The sequence below is a fragment of the Odocoileus virginianus genome, chromosome 18 (genome assembly GCF_023699985.2).
Source record: "Odocoileus virginianus isolate 20LAN1187 ecotype Illinois chromosome 18, Ovbor_1.2, whole genome shotgun sequence".
Classification (NCBI taxonomy): domain Eukaryota; kingdom Metazoa; phylum Chordata; class Mammalia; order Artiodactyla; family Cervidae; genus Odocoileus; species Odocoileus virginianus.
In genome coordinates this window covers 36,005,652-36,014,972 of record NC_069691.1, presented here as the reverse complement: position 1 = coordinate 36,014,972, position 9,321 = coordinate 36,005,652, and the positions used below count along the sequence as shown (strand labels likewise).

General features: G+C 42.4%; 1 pseudogene; it reads left to right on the top strand.

The window, feature by feature from the left end:
* Positions 1-235: 235 nt before the first annotated feature.
* LOC139039450 (putative monooxygenase p33MONOX pseudogene) lies at positions 236-9,048 on the top strand (annotated as a pseudogene).
* Positions 9,049-9,321: the final 273 nt, after the last annotated feature.

The window sequence follows — 9,321 nt, the reverse complement described above, 5'->3', positions numbered from 1 at the left end:
GGTGGTAGAACTGTGTCTATTAGGCTGCTGTCTTCACAGCCAAGACTGGAGCTTCAAGCAGGCAAGAAGGCTGGCACCCCAAAACAGAGAAGGGCTGAAACCCTGTATGCTGTTGCCTTTCGCTTTGGTGATGAGAGTATCCTTCCAAAGTCAAAGCCTTTTATCACAGAGCTAGACATACACACCAATGACAGAAGTCAGAATAAGCTAAAGGAGTACAAAGGGGAAGGTAGAGATGCTGCAGGCCCAGCTGCTGCTTCCCACCAACAAGGTGAGTTAGTTGATCAGCATCAACATGTATGCACCACAGACTGGCTGCTGCTTCCCTTCTGCCTGCAGCAAGAATCTCCTTCATGGCCCATTCTAAATAAACATGCAGAAAGGGAATTCTGGGGGGTATAGTCAGCCTGGCCACAGTGACCCATTGAAAAGCTATCACACCTTGGTATGAAGGCCAAAGTGCCTTCCCCTCCCTGTTTCATTCTGTTCTCATCTGGTCAGGCTGGAAGTCTTCATTCCCCTCTTTGAGTTCCCAAAGCCTTCTAAACAAAACCACATGGTAGCATTTAGCATGCCACTTGCCTTTTAATTTTTAGTCTGCTCATTGTATTCCCACCACTGTAAGGATGGCAAGCTCCTTCAAGTTAGGATCTGAAGGTCATTACACTGCCTAACACATGATGAATGGTTCATGAAGGTTCATGGAATGAATGAGGGAATTGTTGAATGAATAATGAACTGACTGATGTAACAAAGAGAAGCAATGGGAAGCAAGATTCAAGGGTAGTGTGGTTCACTAACTATACAACAAATCATCTCCAAAGCTTAGCACCTTGAAAAAGTTATTAGTTCTCAGGTTCTGAAGGTCCTGAATCTGGGAGCAGCTTCGTGGGTCATCCTGGCTCAGGGTATCTGGCGAAGTCACAGTCAAACTATGGGTTGGGACTGTAGCCTTTGAACAGGCTGCAGGATCAGCCTCCAATCTCACAAACGTGAGTTGTTGTTCAGTCTCTCAGTCTCGTCCGACTCTTTGCAACCCCACAGACTGCAGCACACCAGGCTTCCCTGTCCTTCACCATCTCCTGGAACTTGCTCAAACTCGTGTCCATTGAGTTGGTGAAGCCATCCAACCATCTCATCCTCTGTTGTCCCCTTCTCCTCCTGCCTTCAGTCATCTGTCACATGGAACTTTCTATTGGGCATAACATGGCAGCTGGCTTCTCCCAGAGCAAGGGGTTCTGAAGAGAGGGGCAATACCACATTGCTCTTCTGACCTGCCCTCTGAGTCATATACTGTGTTTTTCACCTTGTCGTCTTAGTTAGAAGTGAGTCACCCGATAGGAGGAGGGGATTCCACAGAGCATGAATCCCATGAAGCCACCTCACAGGTGGGAGGGAGTAAGGCTTTGGGCAGGGGGCCTTGACACAGAGTTCTTTAGCTGACCTCAGAATTCAATTCACTTCCCACCATGTAAGTGTCTAGAGTCATGTTCTTTCTTTTCTTTTTTATTCTTTGTGTGTGTGTGTGTGTGTGTGTGTGTGTGTGTGTGTGTGAAGTCTACTCACTGAAAATAAGCTTTTAATGTCAAGTCAAAAATTGGATTTTGTGGAAACACTTTAGAAGAAGAACAGGAGAGGGAACCCAATTTGGAGCTAACCTTTCTTTACTAAAATTATTTCCTCTGTTGCAGTCAGCTTTATTTTGGCCTCTAGAAAATGCTGTTTAAAAAAAAAAAAAAGTAAACAGCAGTTTTGATTTCACACACACACATATGCATATGTATGCACACAATCCTGAGTTTGTATCATCAAAACAGATATTGTAACCTAGTCTGGGGAGTTTAGACTAGCTTTACATGGTTGGACAGTAATAATAGATATATTTGTTCAGCAGCTGCTATAGCCAATAATAGCTTATTGAACATGTACTAAGCACTAGGCACTGTGCTAAGGGCTTTCCATATGTTATCACATTTAATTCTGAAACAACCCTGTGGGGTAGGTACTACTATTTCTCCCATTTTTTTTTAAAGATGGATATAATGAAGCTTACAGGAATTGCATGAGTTAGAGAGACACAGAAATTACTTATGTAAACTCACACTTATAGCTGGTGCTAGGACCAGCACTCTACATTCTTAAATGCATCATTTCACAACTGTCATCATCCTTCTGGGGGACATGCTAGGTGCTAGAGTCGGTGCCTATATTCATTGTTCATTCTTCTCTATAACCCTTTGAAGTAAGTATTATCCCCCTTTTATGGACAAGAAACAAAAGTTCACAGAAGTCATGGCTTGCTTTAGCCCACATAGTTAAGAAGAGCAGCCTAGGATTCAAGCCCCACAACTATCTGAATCAAAGGTCCATGTTCCTTCTACTATGTTTATTGCTTTCTAGCTCAAGGGTTTCCAAGCTGCATATCATAACCTATTAGTATATAGTGAGGTCAAGTAATTGTGTCCTAGCCAGCCCTTTAAACATTGGAGTAGAACAGAATATAACAGAAGAGAAGATAACTGAACAGAAATATCTGTACGCATCACACATAGTGATGGTGAGGCACTGTTTAGTGAAAGTTTTATTTCAATTATATGTATCAGCATGATGTGTGATCATGCATGTGTGCATGTGTACATGTGTGTATATATTAAAAGGTAAAATGCATTTCTTACTCTCGTTGCCATGAAAAGCATTTGAAAGCCTCTGCCTGAGCCACTCCATCTGCTCTTAAGGTCACTGCCAACAGTGTTCAGGCTTTAATGATAGCTTACCTACACCATACACACTTTCTTCTGACCTTAAACCACTCAGACAAGGGTGGTCATAAAGATCAACTTCCTAGTGTCCTTTCTACTAAATAATTAAAGAAAACCATATGCAACTGACTAGCTATGTGTGACTTTTGCCAAGTTACTAACCCTGTCTAAAGGCAGCCTCCGGGGTCGCAGTGAGCTGAGGAGGAGGTGCTGGCGACCCCGAGAGGGAGGGAGCAGGCAGACCCCAGCTCAGAGCACCTGCCTGGACACCCTGGGTTTTTGGGGTGGGGGAGCCCCAGCGACTTCGAGCATGGACCCAGTGGCGGGAACCTTTCTCAGGATGCTCTTTCTTTTGTCTGCCCAGCACTGGGGTACATTAGCAGCAGGAAATACTTATAACTGTGATGCTCCTTTGGCATCCTTCTTGCCCCGGGCTTCCTTCACCAGTTCCTCAGAGCTGTCTAGTAGCCATGGCCCTGGCTTTGCAAGTCTTAATCGAAGAGATGGTCTAGATTAATTTGTTAAAAGGAGCCGAAAGAAGTAAAAGAAGGCTGAGCGCCGAAGAACTGATGCTTTTGAAAACTAAGATCATGGCATCCAGTCCCATCACTTCATGGCAAATAGATGGGGAAACAATGGAAATGATGAGAGACTTTATTTTTTTTGGGCTCCAAAATCACTGCAGATGGTGACTACAGCCATGAAATTAAAAGACACTTACTCCTTGGCATTTTCCAGTAGTCATGTATGGATGTGAGAGTTGGACTATAAAGAAAGCTGAGCACAGAAGAATTGATGCTTTTGAACTGTGGTGTTGGAGAAGACTCTTGAGAGTCCCTTGGACTGCAAGGAGATCCAACCAGTCCATCCTAAAGGAGATCAGTCCTGGGTATTCATTGAAAGGACTGATGTTGAAGCTGAAACTCCAGTACTTTGGCCACCTCATGTGAAGAGCTGACTCATTTGAAAAGATCCTGATGCTGGGAAAGATTGAGGGCAGGAGGAGAAGGGAACGACAGAGGATGAGATTGTCGGATGGCATCACTGACTCAATGGACATGAGTTTGAGTAGGCTCCAGGAGTTGGTGATGGACAGGGAGGCCTGGTGTGCTGCAGTCTATGGGGTCACAAAAAGTTGGACACAACTGAGCGACTGAACTGAACTGAACTGATAAGCAAGAGTCTTCATTAAAGAAAGGAGTGTTTATGACTTGATGAAATGATTATGATGCAAAATTAGTGAGGGAAAGATTATTTATTTATAATTGAAGGACCAATACTGAAGCTGAATCTCAAATACTTTGGCCACCTGATGAGAAGAGCTGACTCATTAGAAAAGACCCTGATGCTGGGAAAGTTTGGAAGCAGGAGGAGAAGGGCGAGGCAGAGGACGAGATGGTTGGATGGCATCACTGACTCAATGGACATGAGTTGGAGCAAGCTCTGGAAGATGGTGAAGGACAGGGCAGTCTGGTATGCTGCAGTCCACGGGATCACAGTCAGGCACAGCTGAGGGACTGAACAGCAAAGAAGTAAAAACAAAAGTGCTTATCTTTGAACTCTGCTAATGGCTAGGCATAATACATATGCATGTGTGAATTAAATGAATTAACTAGGAACATGATCTAAGGCTCCCTTTCTGACTTTGTTCTGGCAAAGATATAAATATGTTCTAGTATTAGAAAAGTAGAAGTGCTAGTTGCTCAGTTGTGTCTGACTCTTTGTGACCCCATGAACTGTAGCCCACCATGCTCCTCTGTCTGTGGAATTCTCCAGGCAAGAATACTAGAGTGGGTGACCATTCCCTTCTCCAGAGGATCTTCCCGGTCCAGAGATGGACCCCAGGTCTTCTGCACTGCAAGCACGTTCTTTACTGTCTGAGCCTCCAAGGATGCTCTAATATTAGAATGCATAACTTATTGGAAAAAGCAAGAAATTAGAAATCACCTCTGCTGTCCTCCACCCTATTTCTTATCAGAGTGGGCATTGAGGGTCATGAAATTAAACAACTGGATCTAGTGTAGTTATGCAAGCTCATGGCATGCAGAGAGGTGTCAAAGGTAGACCCACATTGGGTAGCTGCAGATATGAACACACTGGGACCTGCTGCAGCACATATTTTTGGGAGAAAGGGTGGTAGCAAATGAACTGAAGCTGGAAAATTATTCAAGGGTCTCTAGAGTGTCCTGCATGCCAGTCTTATAAGCTTAGAACGTCCTGTAGATTCCAAGGGGTCATCAACTTCTCTGCACTGTGTGTGTAGCTGAGGGCTAGAAATTGGCCAATGCCCCCAGAACAGTTGGCTAAATTCAGAACTGGAGTCCAAAGGAGTGAAGACATGGATTGAGAATCTGCATGAAAATGGAACCCCAGTTATGTGGATTAAGCACACAACACTGTCCTTTTCATTCCAGGGAGTATGCCTGGTTATTACGAAGTGGTTATTGTTACGAGTGGTTATTACGAATAGAAATAAACTTACTTTTAGCCTATTTAACTATAATATTATCTATTTTCACTTGTTAATTCTTATAAGTTTATTACTTGTACTCACTTCTTTTTCCTGCCTAGGTGGTAAATGGTTGTACTTATCAATTGTTTTGCTATCTCATTTGTTAAAAACTATTGCTTATGAATAATTCTTGTAGCTTTGAAGCATTTCAGGATTCATGCTTATTGGGGGATAGAAACAGTATTTATCAGAATATTGATAAGAATGATATTCAGTGGAAATCAAATATTTTTTAATAATTCCAGAGAAAAGTTAAATTGGGTCTTTACAACTTTGTCTCCAGGAATTATAGTATAAAATATAGACATTTCAGATAGAAAACAATAGTTAGGGAGACTTTGGATGGCATCTGAGCCTTCACATTGCTTGAATATAGTTTACTTAGAAACACAGTGAATGCACAGAAAGCATATACAGAGTTGCTCTTCCATGTAATGGGACATGGTCATGTTTTTTGATCATGTGCATTCTCAGATTTGACTGTGTGAAATTGAATTGGAACAATTAGGGTTATAAAGAAAGCTATTACTTTTAAAATTGTTTCTCAAAAACAAATATTGCATCACAAAAGTGATTACATCTCTTTTTTAAAAAGACTATGGTTTCTTTTGAAGAAATAATAAAAAATGAAAATATGAAAAAAAAAATAAAGGCAGCCTCCCTGAATTTTACTTTCTCCATCTTTTAAGTACCATAATTATGTGCTCATTTATGTTGCAAGGATTGACTGAGATCATGTGGACGTCTCAACACACATGTGCCCAAAACAACCATTAAATAAGTACTAGCAATTATTAAGTTATCTACAGACAGTTGCTAACAACTTACGATGGTAGAAACCATATTTTGAACTTCCAAGTTTGATTTTTCCCCAGACTGCGTGCGATACTCTTGTGCTTGGCAGCAGCTGAACCACAGCTCCCAACCAGCCACGCCATCACAAGGATGAATGACACAAACACAACCATTCTGTTTTTCAGTTTCAGCACAGTATCCAAGAAATTACATGAGATATTCAACACTTTATTATGAAATAGGCTTTGTGAGAGATGATGTTGCCCAACTGTAGGCTAAGGTAAGTGTGTTAAGCAGGTTTAAGGCTAGGCTAAGCTCTGATATTCAGTAGGTTAAGTGTACTAAGTGAATTTGGAGATATTTAGTGACATTTTCAATTTACACAGTGAATTTCTTGGGACATAATCCCATCGCAACTAGAGAAAGACCTATACATAGACTGGAGGGGTCTTAATTGAGAGTCTCACTTTCAAGGAAATAAAATTGGGTAAGGAGGGAAATGTACTTTTTCCTAGCTTTGAATCCTCCAACCTCATGAAAAGATAAATTAAGTAGGTCTGCAATGGTCCAATTTATTTATCCAACACCTATAGAATGTCTACTATGCAAAGATGGGCTAATCAGCAATGACATACCAAGAGTTTTTAGGGTCAGATCCAAATTTATAGATGCTTCCTAAAGTTGGGGTTTATTAGAAAAGCAGAGTGATAAATCACACTGACACCTCATTTTATGATTTTAGACAAGAGTGATCATCACTTAACTCTTACACATAAGCTCTGTCAAATGAACTTCAGCGATAATAGCCTCATTTTTTTAAAGCCTTATCCACCTGGCATTCGATTGATTGAATCTGAGGTCCTCACTTTCCATTTTTACAGCTTGGTTCTTTCTCTCCACATGTCACAGTTGGGAGGATTGATTTTCTTTGTACACTCTCTTTTCTTCTTTCCAATTCCCAGCTCTCTATTTTTCTTTTCTACCCCTGCTGTCCATCATTGATTCTCTTCCTATGTTCTGTCTGCTATCTCTAGCCCTAAGCTAAGGGACCCAGCTCTTCTCTCCTATACACATTTCTAATGAGAGGTGGATTAGCAAGAAATAAAATTGTGGTTCTTAGTGGGGGAAAGCCACCCTATCCCAGGAAACTGATTTCTAATTCTTTGCCACACATCTTTGCTTTGAAAGGCAGGGAGTTTGCCAGAGGAAAATTGCCTTTCCATACCTAAGGTGTGTGTGTATGACTTAACATTCCTTCCCAAAGGGTCAAGTACAAAAGCAGGGCCTCAAAAATGTTGGTTGACTTTAATTGAACATAAAAATGACGACACTTTAGCCTGGATTTACTATTTGAGTCAAAAGCAGTTGTTTTTACATTTGTGTGCCCCTTAAAACTTCAAAGTATTTTTGCACACATTTTCTTTTATTTCACACACTTATGCTTCCACTGCTTCATAAAACCAATGAGAACAAGAATTGTGTGAAGTTATAAGAACTCTGCAAAATAGAATTTTATCTTCATTTTCTAAGATAAGGAAAATGAGTCTCAGAGATACTATGTTTTACCCCAATGTCACTTAGCTCTTCAAGAACAAAGTTAACGCTGGAGTCTGAGTCTCATTTTAGCCACCGCATGTCGATCAGTGCCTGAGGCCCAAACACATCTGATGACTAGTACACCATGGCTTGGTTCCAGCGGCACCACGTCTGTTGGACATCATTTTCCTGGTCTTTGAAGCCTTCTAGCTCTGGAGCTCAGCCCAAAGGAACCCCACTGTGGCAGAGAAATGGAACCTCTGGATAGACTCTTCCAAAAGAGCTTTGCTAATGTGGATAATTGGACAATGTCCCTTGTGAGTGTTTGTCAGCAGGATCATCACATTTCACTGGGGTTGAAGGGACTCAGCTCTGGAATTCTATACAGTTAAAGCACCTGGATCCTGGTCTTCTAATGGCTTGGAGAGAACCCCAAGGATCTGCCCTTGAGCCTAGTGGGCTTCCAGGAAAGATGTCCCTCCCCACCAGGTTGTACTTACTATCAGGCATTCAGTCACAACAATGCCCTCAGGAGCACTATACCATGCCCCCTCTTCCTTCAGTTATGGGCAGTACTCCCCAGAAGCCAGTGTTTCCAGGGTGCAAGTATCAGAACCTTGCCAAGGTAGACTGGGGAGACACCAGTATGCCCTCTCCTGCCAGGACCCTATAGCATTGATAATGTGGATAGGTGGTAAAGGCTAGAGCTACCCATGTTATCATGAGTTCTCTGATCATAAAGCAGATCGGGGAAAGCACTCAGCATTTTGAGCAACAGGCAGGGCTGAGAGGTGCTGGCTGTACACTCCAAAAGGATCTTCTCTCAGAGGGTGATAAGTACCTTCAAGTGGCAAAAGTGTTAGTGTGAGTCACTCAGTCATGTCCAACACTTTGCGACCCCGTGGACTGTAGCCCAATAGTCTCCTCTGTTTATGGAGCTCTCCAGGCAAGAATCCTAGAGTGGGTTGCCATGCCCTCCTCCAGGGGATCTTCCCAACCCAGGGATCGAACCTGGGTCTCCCACATTGCCAGCAGATTCTTTACCATCTGAGCCACCAGGGAAGCCCAAGTGGCAAAATCATGCCACAAACTAAAGTTACACAGTGGAGGAAAAACAAAATAGAGGCAGTCTGCATGTGAGATCACCCCTAGCAGCACCCCTCACCCATTCTCTAAGCAGAAACCCAGAGGCTTGTTATATTTCTGTTCTTCCACAGACTTCCTCGGCCCAATCCCAGTGTCATGGATGGTGCAAGCAGGCATAAGGACAGAAACTCAGATACATGGAGCTTCTTTGAGCAAGAATACTCCAGGCCTACAAAGAAGCCCTCTCCAATGGAGTTGCTCCAGATCTAGGCCACCTGAGTGGCTGAGGATCCAGCAACATTCAAGCCACCCAAGATGGACAACCCAGTGATAGAAGGAACAGTTGCTTCAGACCAATAATCTCATACTAGAATATGCTCATGTCAACTGGGTCCTAGAGCTCTTTCTATTCCAGGGACTCTGGGTAGAGTGTGTCTTGTTCCCCTTTACCTTACCATAGGAAAGGTTTTGTATTTAGGGGTTTAAGTTGTTAAACTGAAGGTGGAGCTGGAGATAAACTTGGCTCTTGAGAAACACTAAGGGCAAAGCTTGTCATTTTGTACTGCTTTAATTTATAGTCAGTCTAAATCATATTAACCAGTGATATGTGAGAGACCTTTTCATACGGTTCAT